General features: G+C 40.3%; 1 non-coding gene across 1 annotated transcript; it reads right to left on the bottom strand.

The window, feature by feature from the left end:
• Positions 1-10,709: 10,709 nt before the first annotated feature.
• On the bottom strand, positions 10,710-10,816 carry LOC127134046 (small nucleolar RNA R71). The gene has a single exon (XR_007807826.1). It is a non-coding gene; the product is annotated as a small nucleolar RNA R71 (small nucleolar RNA).
• Positions 10,817-14,394: the final 3,578 nt, after the last annotated feature.

Raw genomic sequence — 14,394 nt, 5'->3', positions numbered from 1 at the left:
TAGACATCTTAAGCTTTCCAATGCATTTGATCCCACCTCAAAATCATAAAACATGAATGAGTTATGTTCTTGGGAAGTTGACCCAAAATTAGGGTTTCAGTCAAAATGACCTATAATGTCTTGGAATGGATGATGACTTTCCAAACTACAAATCAATTTTTGATGAACATGAAAGTTGTTCATATTGTCCTTAAGAACATTGTTTCTTTTGGGATAATCTCCATTTGACCAACACATAAAAAGTTAGGTCACAGTGCATTTCAAAATAATCAGATGGATTGACTGATCAACTTCTCAAGTCCATGACTCATGTCTTGATGAATTGATGATCGAGGACACTCAAATATGTTAAAATATGCATGAAATGATGAATTAAAGAACTTCCCTTGATTTTATTTGATCATGAGCTGAGGTTGCTTCAGGAGCAAGGCATTGTGGATGATCTGATGAACTAGGGTTTCCTTGGGGAACAAACCCCAAACCCTTTGACTTGCTTTGATCAAAATGATGAATTGAGATGCTAAGGAGGCATATTTGATGGATGAGAGATTTGGGAACCATTTCCATGTTTTCTTTCCTCTTTTCTTGGCCATATCTTTGTACTTATGATCTCCTTGAAGCTTTTGACCTTATGATTGCTCAAGCTACACACAAGAAATGTTAGTGACATATTTTTGTGCTTTTGGTTAGTAAACAAAATAGGAAAAGAAATAATATACAATTCAAGCATGCTTGGTGATCTCAAACCACTCACAAGAGGTCCCACCCAAAGGTAAGGGGAACCAAGATGCTTATGATCCTTGAGGCAATGCAAATGCAATGTTATGATGCCATGAGGGATCTTAGGGACAAAATTGGGGTCTTACAGATGCCCCTATTTAAGGTCATTCTAGCCGGAGAAGTGAAGGTTAAAATCTTCGTCTCGACGAGGTAGAATGGGCTTAAATAATAACAGAGAGACGAATTTTGGTCCCTAAGAGACCTCATGATGCAAATGTATGTATGCAAAAGGTAACACTCTGTGGAGATATGTGTCCATAAAGAAGGAAAAGAAATAAGGAGAAACTGATAATACATATGAGTAATTTACTCCATGGGACAGAGACTCTGGGACTCTCATGGGGATAAGGGAGGAATAAAATGCGTGAGTAGGTCACGACTTCAAAGCTTGGGGAGCAAAATTCCAAAAGGAGTAAATCCATGGAAAGACTCGAGCTGACTCAAAGATGCGTGTATTGGGGAATATGCCAATACAACAAAATTATCCACTTCGGATACTTCGGATGAAAATCCGGACTCAGATGGGGAGAATCCACCACGGGACTCCACTGGGGAAACACCAGGATGAGGTATTACCGGCTACTGGGTAATAAGCTCAAGGAGACATGTGATTCGAACATCGGTATGAGGGTGAAGGGACAACATGCTCGGGGAGAATGAATATCAAAGACCGGTATAAGGGTGAGAGATATCAAACATCCGAGATCATCTGAGGAAGACCTAAAAAAGGTACACTTTAACTCAGGAAAATCTGACTCCGCAGGGGGACACAAGGTCATAATAGGGAGCAGAAGGAAGGAACACCAAGGATACCGGTTACTGGGCATATAATAGGTGACCAACCAAAACGTGAATTGGGGAATATTCCCAAGACACTCATCATCCAAAAGAGGGCTAAAAGCAAACTCGATTATAGGATGGACATTCGATTCCAAAAAGGGATACGAATCTTACTCAACTGGGGAAGAACAAAAGGCTTCGACCAAAGAGTGCATGAGATATATTATCTATTACCGTCAGAACATAGATAATATACTCGCATGGAAGATTATCCACAACCGGTTACTGGGTTAATAAAGGATAAATCGACCGTCACAGAAAGGCATCGGGATACCGAAACTAGGTATATAATGATGACCATTCAAGGAGAGCAACAACCATTACCGGCAATCGGGATATGAAAGATGACTTGCTGGGGATAAATTGCTTGATAAGAGCAATTATCCAAGATATAAACCACCGGGGGTGAAGGACTTATCAATACCGAATATTGGATAATGATAACAGTCAAAGAGGGGATTACATCTACCGGATACTGAGTAGAAAACCACAGAAGAGTAACCGTCATCGATTAGGATGAACAAAAGGTTAACTCTGCAAGGGGATGAAATAGGGTTTACAACTACCGGTATAAGGGTAGAAAACCACAGACTCTGCCGGGGATAAGATGAATGATTACTGACTACTGAGAAATTATTCATTTATACCACAGGGAAGCGTAGGAAATAGTCACAAGAGGCCAATCTAGGATCAAACTAAAGAGGCAAGCTGAATCAAGACTCGTCCTAGTGAGGATATAACTCAATAGGGAATCCCATCCCAATATATGTGTTGGGATGAAACAGAAGCAATCATCATCCACGAGGATATAACTCGGTGGGGAATATGGGAGGAAAGGTAAACACTTTCTACTTAAGGGGATGACTCTATATGAGGAGTTCAGACACCGACATCTGCTTGGGGAAATGTATTACCAACTAGCAGGGGATCGCAAACAAAGATATATGGCAAAGAATGCGATATGAATATCTGAATGTTTGAAAACTATATGCACACATGTGTAGTTTTATATATGATGAATGCTGACAAACAGGTATCTTTAACACCAACAAGTCCATCAAACAAGTACAAACATCCGGTACTACATCTCAAAAGAGAAAGCCAGGATAACAAAGATCTCCGCTGGGGAATGAGCAAAACATTCTAGCTGGAGGCAAAGATCATCAAAAATCCGTCATGGAAACACTCTACTGGGGAAATCAACAAAGGGGATCATGGAACTCTGTGGGGAACAACCACCAAATCAGAAATTTCCAAAGGTCATCAAACACTGTCCCAAATAATGAAATCACATCTTCCGAGGAGGAAGAATCACTATTCTGCTGAAAGAAGGAGGGAGGAATAAATCTTCCCAACACTCTACTAGGGGCAGAAACCACAAAAGGCTCAGGAGGAAGAGGACACCAACATGCCAGGAACATGAACAACTGCCTTACCCTATCAAGAATCTTACCATCCTTGGGAGAGCACTGAAGGCATTCCCAGTATCCTTATGTCATTGTGAATGTTCACTTTGTTTAAAAACAAATTATGAAAAATTTGATTATTTAAAACAATGACATTTTTTTCAATTAAAACATGCAAAACATTTTTTGAATAGAAACAAATAAGAGTGCAAATAATTGGATAAAGGCTTAAGTTTATTTGATGGAATGGTAGTTTGCAAATGGCAAGACTCCATAGATCTTTACAAATTTGAAATTGGTGATATATATTGGAAAAGGGCTACATTGAACATAATGACCATTTCTCCACCAATTCTGAATCCGATTTATTTGAAGCTTTGGTTGATGGTGAATGGGCGAGAATCTTTGACAGATAACAGTTGTAGAACAAAGTCTTGTCAGGATGCAGTTACTTGCCAAATCCCTATTTTTTTCCTAGATTGCCCCAGGGTGAGGTACTCAATCTAGCGGGATACATACATTCATTTTTTTTATGTCTCTAACTTTTTCCTGGATCGCCCTCTCAGGTTTTCAATCCACCGAGACGCTCATATTTTCCTAAGCCTCCCTTTCGGGTTTTCAACTTAGTGAGCTATTCTGTTTTTATTTTTAGGCGAAGTATTTCTTGACTGCATCTGAATTCACAGGATGAGTGAAATCCTCCCCATCCATAGTCGTAAGTATCAAAGCACCGCCTGAAAAGGCTCTTTTAACAACATATAGACCTTCATAGTTTGGAGTCCACTTTCCCCTGGAATCGGGCGCGAAAGACAAGACTTTCTTGAGCACGAGGTCACCTTCTCGGAACACATGAGGCTTGACCTTCTTATCAAAGGCTTTCTTCATTCTTTGTTGATATAACTGACCGTGGCACATGGCAGTCAATCTCTTCTCTTCAATCAAATTCAACTGGTCATAACGACTCTGAACCCATTCAACATCAGTCAACTTGGCTTCCATCAAGACTCTCATTGATGGGATCTCCACCTCTATTAGGAGCACAACCTCCATGCCATAAACGAGAGAGAAAGGGTTGCCCCTGTTGAAGTGCAGTCAAATGTACGATATCCATGTAAAGCGAACGGCAGCATCTCATGCCAATCTTTATACGTGACAACTATCTTCTGGATAATCTTCTTGATATTCTTATTAGCAGCTTCAACAGCCCCATTCATCTTGGGTCTGTAAGGAGAAGAATTATGATGCGCAATCTTGAACTCACTACATAGCTCTTTCATCATCTTGTTGTTCAGGTTAGATCCATTATCAGTAATGATCTTATCTGGCACACCATAACGGCATATGAGTTGATTCTTGATGAATTTTACAACCACCTGTCTGGTTACATTAGCATATGATGCCGCTTCAACCCACTTTGTGAAGTAATCAATTGCTACAAGAATAAATCTTTGTCCATTGGACGCTTTTGGTTCTATCATGCCAATCATGTCAATTCCTCACATGGAGAAAAGCCATGGTGATGAAATCACATTCAGAACTGTCGAGGGAATATGAATCTTATCCGCATAAATCTGACACTTATGGCATTTCTTCACATATTTGCAGCAGTCAGACTCCATTGTCAGCCAATAGTAGCCTACTCTCAACATCTTTCAAGCCATGGTGTGTCCATTGGAATGAGTACCAAATGAACCCTCATGGACCTCAGTCATCAACAGGTCTGCTTCGTGTCTATCCACGCATCTGAGCAGAAACAAGTCAAAGTATCTCTTGTAGAGTACATCACCATTGAGGTAAAAACTTCCTGATAATCTCCTCAGAGTATGATTTAACATATACTGGCGTAAGCGCTTAGCGGCCCAAGCCAAAGCACAACATGTCTTCTCAAGCATTGAGTATCGAGACTCACAATCAGTAAACTTCTTGCTCAAGTAGTAAATATCATACTCTTTCTTTCCTGATTCGTCTTGTTGACCAAGGACACAACCCATTGAGTCTTCAAGAACAGTCAGATACATAATCAATGGTCTTCCTTCCACGGGCGGAGACAGGATCGGAGGCTCAGACAGATACTCTTTAATACTGTCAAAAGCTTTCTGGCAATCCTCGGTCCAATCATGAGACTGATCTTTCCGGAGGAGCTTGAATATTGGTGCACATGTGGCAGTCATGTGGGATATGAATCTGGAAATATAATTCAAGCGGCCAAGAAAACCTCGGACTTGCTTCTCAGTTCTGGGCGTAGGCATCTCTTGTATTGCTTTGACCTTTGCAGGATCAACCTCAATACCTCTTTCACTGACAATAAAGCCCAATAGCTTACCAGAACGGACCCCAAATGTACACTTGTTAGGATTCAGACGAAGCTGATATTTTCTCAAACGCTGAAAAAGCTTCAACAAGTGCTCTACATGTTCAACTTCCGTTCTTGTTTTAGCAATCATATCATCAACATATACCTCGATCTCCTTATGCATCATATCATGAAACAAGGTAGTAATAGCTCGTTGATACGTGGCTCCGGCGTTCTTCAAACCGAAGGGCATCACTCGATAACAGAATGTTCCCCAAGGTGTGATGAATGTTGTCTTCTCCATATCCTCGGGTGCCATTTTAATCTGATTATATCCGGAAAATCCATCCATAAATGAGAAGATGTTGAATTTAGCCGTATTATCTACCAACATATCAATGTGTGGTAGAGGGAAATCATCTTTCGGACTAGCTTTATTCAAGTCTCTATAGTCCAGACACATCTGGACTTTACCGTCTTTCTTAGGCACGGGCACAATATTGGCCACCCATTGAGGATATGTAGAAGTCACCAGAAACCCCGCATCAATTTGCTTTTGAACTTCCTCTTTGATTTTTACTACCATATCAGGATGAGTTCTTCTGAGCTTCTTCTTCACAGGCACGCACTCAGGCTTTAAAGGTAGGAAATGTTGCACAATATCAGTATCTAGACCAGGCATGTCTTCATATGACCAAGCGAAGACGTCAACATATTCTCGTAGTAATTCAATCAACCCCTTCTTAACAGACTCTTCCCGGAGTGCCCCAATCTTCACTTCTCGCACACAATCCTCAGACCCCAAGTTGACTGTTTCTAGATTCTCAAGATGCGGCTAAATGATTTTCTCTTCATGCTCAAGTAGGCGGGTAATCTCGTCAAGAATCTCTTCATCATCATCTTCTTCCGCCTCAAATACAGGGAATTCAAAGTTGGGAGATGGTGTTGGATCATTATGTTCAATGGGTTTGATTAACCTGCATAATGATTTTGGATATAAAGAGCTTTTAGAATTCAAACAAGGCAAATCATTATGCAGATGAAAAGATTGATTTTATTCTATTTTTAGGGTTTTATGTGATCACCAATTTCATGCAAAAACGAAAAGGGAAAACAATTGGAAAAACAAACATTTAGCATGAATCTATTGAATGAAAATATCATTATATTTATGCGCCAACAATGTCATCACTTCTCCCTTTGGCATGAGAGAAGGGTTTTTAAACACAATGAACATTACTTTGACTTATGGATAACTGTTGGAATATCCACAGCGACCCAATTATTGCAGATCCCTCCAGGGATGACAAAGTTGCCGGAATCCTCTTCGTCCTCTTCCAAGATAGCAGCAACCTCCTCGTCTTGATTGGTGTGGATGAAACCTCCACTCTTGAACAACCCTTGCGTATTGGAAACCCCAGAAGAATAACCTATGCCAGCCCGGGACTTGTTGTCTTTTAACTCAATAATTTGCCCCAAACCAGCAGTTGCGCCATGCTCAATGGCCAACTTTGCATCTTTGTAGGAAACAAATGAAGAAGTTCCCTTCTTAATAGGCTCTGCAATAGATAAAGCTTGGAACGGAGTTCCAACTTCATCCTCAGCATCTATATAAGAGAAGGAAGACAAATGACTGACCTGGAGAGCCTTTTCTCCCCCTACCTCCACCAGCTTCTTATTCTTTACAAATTTCAATTTCTGGTGTAGGGTGGACGTCACGGCGCCCGCCTCGTGAATCCATGGTCTTCCCAAAAGACAGTTATACGATGGGTGAATATCCATAACCTGGAAGGTAATCTTGAAATCACTTGGTCCGATTTTGACTAGGAGATCAACTTCACCAATCACAGTTTTGCGAGACCCGTCGAAAGCCTTCACAACTACTCCACTCTGCCTCATGGGAGGCCCTTGATATGACAGCTTCGCAAGAGTGGATTTCGACAATACATTCAATGATGACCTAGTGTCCACCAGAAAATTGGACATGGCGTCGTCTTTGCAACCCATAGATATGTGTAATGCCAAGTTGTGGTATCTTCCCTCCTCGGGGAGATCGGAGTCACAAAAACTCAAGTTGTTACAAGCGGTAATGGTTGCAACAATACTATCTAATTGTTCTATTGTGACATCGTGATCCACGTACGCCACTTCCAACACCTTCTGCAGAGCTTCTCGGTGTGGTTCTGAATTCAAAAGCAATGATAACACAAATATTTTGGATGGCGTTTGTAGAAGCTGGTCAACAACGTTGTACTCGCTCCTTTTGATGAGCCTCGGCATCTCATCACAGTCTTCTTTCGTATTGCCACTTGGTCTAGCAGAAGCAGGAGTTCTTAACGTAGAGGAGGGCTTAACAACAAGTGCCACATTCGGAGTGCTCACGGCATTCCCAATCGGGCGCTCAACAAAATCAGCATCAACACTTCCTCGAACATCAGCTTGAGGCTTCGACGGTGTTGAAAATACACGATCGCTACGGGTCAAACCACTGACATCAGCAATGTTAACAACAGATGAAGAGGGCAAGGACACCTCTTTCCCATTTTCCATTGCCACAGCGTTGTAGCGATAGGGAACCGCTTTCTCAGAGGAGTACGGTACAGGTCCGACTGGTTTGATGACCAGAGCAGGAGAAACCTTTTGCTTTCTACCCTCATACTTGATGACAATAGGCTCAGGTATCCGGAACACCGGGGAAATTACATTGACTTCGAGCTCTTCTTTGTCAACATTTCTATTTTGAAGGATCTCAATGACTCCTTCGTCCAACATCTCTTGCACATCTTTGCGCACCTGGTGACATCCTCTCTTATTGACGGAACATACTCTACATCTGTCGTGATCATGCTCATAATGGCTATAGTCACGCAGCAATCTATGCATCTCAACCAGCGATTTCCGGATATGACTGACATATTTCACCTTGTACTTGCCAAGGCAGCCCTGGACCATATTGACATACTTCCCATGCTCGGGCAATGGGTTCTTCTTCACATTCGGACCTACGTCCTCGAAAAACAGAATCCCACTTCTCACAAGGTCTTGCACCTTGGTCTTCAGGGGATAACAATTCTCTACGTCGTGTCCGGGAGCACCGGAATGATACACACAATGAAGTTCAGGCTTGTACCCCCACTAGGGGTTAGTAGGTACAGCGGGAGGGTTTCGCGGCGTTGATAACATGAAACTATATCACATTTTAGACTTGATTTAATTAAATTATATTATTATTTGATTCAATTTATTTTATATTATTCGATATTACTTGGTATTCTCTTATTATTTATTTCAGGTAACATTATTTGAAGCATGTATGAAAAGGAAAGAAAAGGGGTGCAAAAAGAGGATTCTCTAGGAAAAGCATCTCACTAAAGCCCAACCCACGTTTGGGGCAAGCAAAATGACTGTGACGACCGCCACACTCACGTGCCGAGCGTCACGCCCCTTTACCTAGAGTTACGACCGTAACACATAGTGTGACGGTCGTCACACCCCCACTCCTATATTTTGGCTTTGACGCGCATAACAGAAGGACGTTCTCTCCTATTTTTCCTCTTGACTCGTTGACACTTTGGAACCCTACTGAAGATGCTTTTGAGGAAACGGTTATTTTATGGATGAATATAAATAGACCCCAAAAGATCCAATTGGACACCTCTACGCCGTGCAATATTTTTCCTGCTTTCTAATTTTCCAGCATTCTATTTTCTTAGCATTTTATTTTCTTTTCTTTGCTAGCTTAATTTCCTAAGCATTCAATTCATTTTCTCACGATAGTTTCTACACCGGAAACTATTGTGTAATTTTTACTGGATTTAACCTTACGTTAGATCATAGTATTTTATTTCTTTGTTTTTACCTTCCTGTCTGATCAAGAATTGTGAAGAACAAATCCAACCGACTTGTGGTAGAGTGTTCGAGCATCGAGGCTTGGAACAAAACCAAGATTTCTAGTAATTTTCCAGGTTCATTAATTAATTGAGTTATTGTTTTAATTTACATATGCTTTGTGCTCAATTTACAGAGTTAATACCAAAGTTTTTATACGAGAGTAAAAGACATAAAGAAGTTAAAATCTATAGAACGACGGTTTGAGCTTTTAACTGGACAGTGTAAATTGAACATTAACTTTAAATAAGGGCGAAAGCAATTTTTAAAGTTAATTAAATTCTAATCATTTTCAAAAATTATTTTTAAAGCTTAAATGTGAGGACGAGAGTTAAGCATTTAAGTTTAATCATATAGTCTAAGTCAACAGAGCGAGAGTTTGAGACGAGGGCGTTTAAACGGTTAGTATTTTCTTAAAAAGAGTTTCTATAGATTCTATTGTTTCAAAAAGTGATTTTAGATATAGCGAAATAGTGAGAGCGTACGTTAATATAAAGTCATAGTCTGATTCAACAGAGCGAGAGTTTGAGGACAAGACTTTTAATTAATAGTGTATACGGAAAAGACTTATTTAAAAATTAAGAAAAAGATCAACGAAGATTTGATTCCCTAATTACGACGAACTACATACCGATATCCGTGTTATTTGATATTTTATCTATATCTAAATTTAGTTTTACTATTCCCCTTAATCATCAAAGTATCATCCGCCTTAGCTTTACGCAGTAACCCTAGAAAAACGGTATATCGATTCATTAAGTCCCTGTGGGATCGATATCTTTTAAAACTACGTGATTAGATTGTGCACTTGCAGTTAATACCCTGATAGACTCACCAAGTCACGATCAAATTTTTTGGCGCCGTTGCCGGGGACTTTTATTTAGTCGATATCGTAACTCTCCTGTTACGCTGTAGAGACTAAGGCAATTTTTATTTTTCCTTCTTTTTCGTTGATTTGTATGCCACACACTCGCTCACAAGGCGAACCGTACTACTTACGAATCAACGACGTTGAACGATATCTCCGATTATTATGACGAATTTGGGAGTATCGTGCTACAAACAATCTTCCTCCAATCAAAATTCCCGATCTCAAAAATCTTCTTCCTTCGACGATACCAGCAATGGCAGAACCAGCTCATGCTCTTCGAGATTACGCTGCTCCATCGCAAGATGAGCCGCATTCGAGTATTTCTCCACCCGTAATCGAAGCGAATAACTTCGAACTTAAACCTTCGCTGTTGCAGGCAATGCAACAGAACCAATTTTCTGGAAATCCTACCGAGGATCCAAACCTTCATTTATCCGTATTTGTCCAATACGCTGATACCGTTAAAGCTAATGGTGTCACTTCAGAGGAAATTTGACTTCGTCTTTTTCCTTTCTCGTTAAGAGATAAAGCTAGAAGATGGCTTCAGTCTCTTCCTTCCAACTCAGTCACCACATGGAATGAGTTGAAGAAAGTCTTTCTTGCCCGATATTTTCCCCCAAGCAAAACAGCTATGTTGAGAGCCCAGATAAATGGATTTAAGCAAAAAGACAATGAGTCTCTTTTCGAAGCATGGGAAAGATACAAAGACATGATGAGACTTTGTCCGCACCATAGGTTAGAGGACTGGTTAGTAATTCATACCTTCTATAATGGTCTCTTGTACAACACAAGGTTAACAATAGACACCGCCGCCGGTGATGCGCTTATGGATAAACCTTGCACCGACGCTTATCAACTTATCGAGAGCATGGCCCAAAATAATTATCAGTGGGGAAGCGACCGAACAATGGTAGAAAAACCTCAAACGAAAGGTGGGATGTACGAGATAAGTAGCCTTGATCATGTTAAAGCAAAAGTGAATGCTCTTGCCCAGAAAATTGAAAGTTTAAATGTATCACCTCCAGCCACCGTGGTTGCCGTAACTCAAAATTGTGAAGTCTGTGGAATTCAAGGTCACACGCCTACAGATTGTCAACTCCTAATAGGAATCCAAGCAGAGCAGGTGAACTATGCTCAAGGAAATCCTTACTCGCATACCTATAACTCAAACTGGAAGAACCATCCTAATTTTTCATATAAAAGTAACAACGCTTTATATGCACCAGGACAAGCTCCTAGTCAAGCCCCAGCTATACCTCCTGGATATCAAAAGCCGACCCCATCTACACCTAACAACAACGTTCCTAGGATATCCAATTTGGAAATCATGATGGAGAACTTCATAGCTTCTCAACAGCAAACCAATAAAGAGTTCTTAAACCATAATGTACACACTAACGAACAGATTAAACAACTAGCAAGTAAAGTAGATGCCCTGGCTACCCATAACAAAATGCTGGAAACACAAATCTCACAAGTAGCTCAACAACAAGCGCCTACTGCTGCCCCAACTGGTACATTTCCTGGACAGCCCCAACCTAATCCGAAAGGCCACGCTCATGCAATTATATTAAGAAGTGGAACAGAGGTAGAAGGGCCATCTGACCCAAGGATTGAGAACCAAAACTCTAAAAAGTCAACTGAGGAAAAAGGTAGACCTAAGGAAAAGGAAGAGTGCAATAAAGAAACCGTAGAAAACAAAGAACCTTATGTAGTTCCGCCACCTTACAAACCACCTATCCCTTATCCTCAAAGGCTAATTAAAACCAAAGACGCGGGCCAATTTAAAAAATTTGTTGACCTACTGAAACAATTAAACGTCACCATTCCTTTTACAGAAGCTATTACACAGATGCCCTCATATGCTAAGTTCTTAAAAGAAATTTTATCTAATAAAAGGAAACTTGAAGACAGCGAAACCGTTACACTCACTGCAGAGTGTAGCGCAATAATCCAAAATATGCCTCCTAAACTTAAAGATAAAGCTTTTGCGATTTAGGAGCCGGTATCAGTGTTATGCCCTTGTTCATATGCAAGAAACTTGAAATGGGAGAAGTAAGACCAACTAAAATGTCTGTGCAATTAGCAGATCGTTCTGTTAGATATCCCGTAGGAATTCTTGAAAACGTTCCCGTGCGCATAGGTCAATTCTACATTCCCACCGATTTTATAATTATGGACATAAGAGAAGATGAAGTTACCCCCATTATATTGGGAAGACCCTTCTTAGCAACCGCCGGTGCTATCATAGACGTAAAACGAGGACGACTCACTTTCGAAGTAGGAGAAGAGAAAATTGAGTTCATTCTTTCCAAATTTTTGAAAGCACCTGCAATAGAAGACACATGTTACTTCACGGATATCATCGATGAATGCATAAAAGAAACAGAATTCAAAAATGACGAATTGTCCGACTATCGTGTAGAAGACAGACTGAACCAATGTTTAGCAATAACATCAGATCCTACGCAATGCCTTAAGAAACCAACCCTCGACCTGAAAACACTTCCCAAAAATCTGAGATATGAATTCCTAGACTTAGAACTCGAACGACCAGTGATAGTCAATCCAGACCTAGGAAAACTTGAAACCGAAAAACTCTTACATATCTTAAGAAAATATCCAACCGCACTAGGATACAACATCACTGATCTTAAAGGGATAAGTCCTTCTATTTGTATGCACCGCATCATGCTAGAAGAAGACTGTAAAACTTCTAGGGAACATCAGAGGAGACTAAACCCGATCCTGAGTGAGGTAGTGAAAAAGGAAGTAACGAAGTTATTAGAGGCAGGTATCATATATCCTATATCCGATAGCGAATGGGTTAGTCCTGTACACGTAGTACCAAAGAAAGGAGGTATAACAGTGATCGAAAATGATAAAGGAGAAACTATAACCAAACGAATTGAATCAGGATGGAGAATGTGCATTGACTATAGGAAGCTAAACAAAGCAACCCGAAAAGATCATTTTCCTTTACCATTCGTAGACCAGATGTTAGAAAGACTAGCCAAGCATTCTCATTTCTGCTATTTGGACGGTTACTCAGGCTTCTTCCAAATACCAATTCATCCTGATGACCAAGAAAAGACAACGTTCACATGTCCCTTTGGTACCTTCGCTTATCGACGAATGTCGTTTGGCTTTTGCAATGCTCCTGCAACCTTCCAAAGGTGTATGATGGCAATATTCGCCGATTTCCTCGAAAACATCATGGAAGTCTTTATGGATGACTTTTCCGTATGCGGGCAAAGTTTCGAAGAATGTCTTGAAAACCTAGAAAGAGTTCTAGAACGATGTGTAAAAGTAAACCTAGTACTTAATTGGGAAAAATGTCACTTTATGGTACAAGAAGGAATTGTTTTAGGACACATCATATCAAATAGAGGAATTGAAGTAGACAAAGCCAAAATAGAAGTAATCGAAAACCTTCAACCTCCGAAAACTGTGAGGGAAATACGAAGCTTCTTAGGACATGCCGGTTTTTACCGACGATTCATTAAAGATTTCTCTAAAATAACTAACCTTTAACCGGATTATTAATGAAAGATGCTGAATTCATCTTCGACAATAAATGTTTAGAAGGATTTCAAACACTTAAACAAGCATTGATCTCCGCGCCCATAATGCAGACCCCGGATTGGAATGAACCTTTCGAAATAATGTGTGACGCAAGTGACTGCGCCGTGGGTGCTGTTTTAGGACAACGAAAGGATAAAAAACTTCACGTCATATATTATGCGAGTAGAACTCTAGATGAAGCACAAATGAATTACGCCACGACCGAGAAAGAACTTTTAGCAGTAGTATTTGCACTGGATAAATTTCGTTCCTACTTGGTCGGAGCTAAAATAATCGTTTACACTGATCACGCTGCCATTAAGTACCTCTTAACAAAAAAGGACGCCAAACCTAGACTCCTAAGGTGGATCTTGTTGCTACAAGAACTTGATTTGGAAATCAAAGATAAAAAAGGAACTGAAAACGTAGTAGAAGATCACCTCTCTAGACTTGAAAACCTAGAACCGGAAAGAACATCGATCAACGATGATTTATCGTACGATAAACTTATAGCTAATTTGGAAGAAAATAGAGTTGATGAACAGGTAGAGACCACCTTGGTTGTATGCGTTACACCATGATACGCTGTTTTTGTTAATTATTTTGCCGCCGGAGTGGTTCCACTTGATTTATCCTACCAACAAAAGAAACGATTCTTCCATGACATAAAACATTACTACAGGGACGACCCTTTACTTTTCAAAAGAGGCCCCGATGGTATTTTCCGTCGCTGTATACCTGAAGAAGAGGTA

Source organism: Lathyrus oleraceus, chromosome 3, assembly GCF_024323335.1.
Source record: "Lathyrus oleraceus cultivar Zhongwan6 chromosome 3, CAAS_Psat_ZW6_1.0, whole genome shotgun sequence".
In the NCBI taxonomy this organism is placed as follows: Eukaryota; Viridiplantae; Streptophyta; class Magnoliopsida; order Fabales; family Fabaceae; genus Lathyrus; species Lathyrus oleraceus.
Note: the sequence above shows the minus strand (reverse complement) of the source record. Positions and strands in the feature narration are given on the sequence as shown.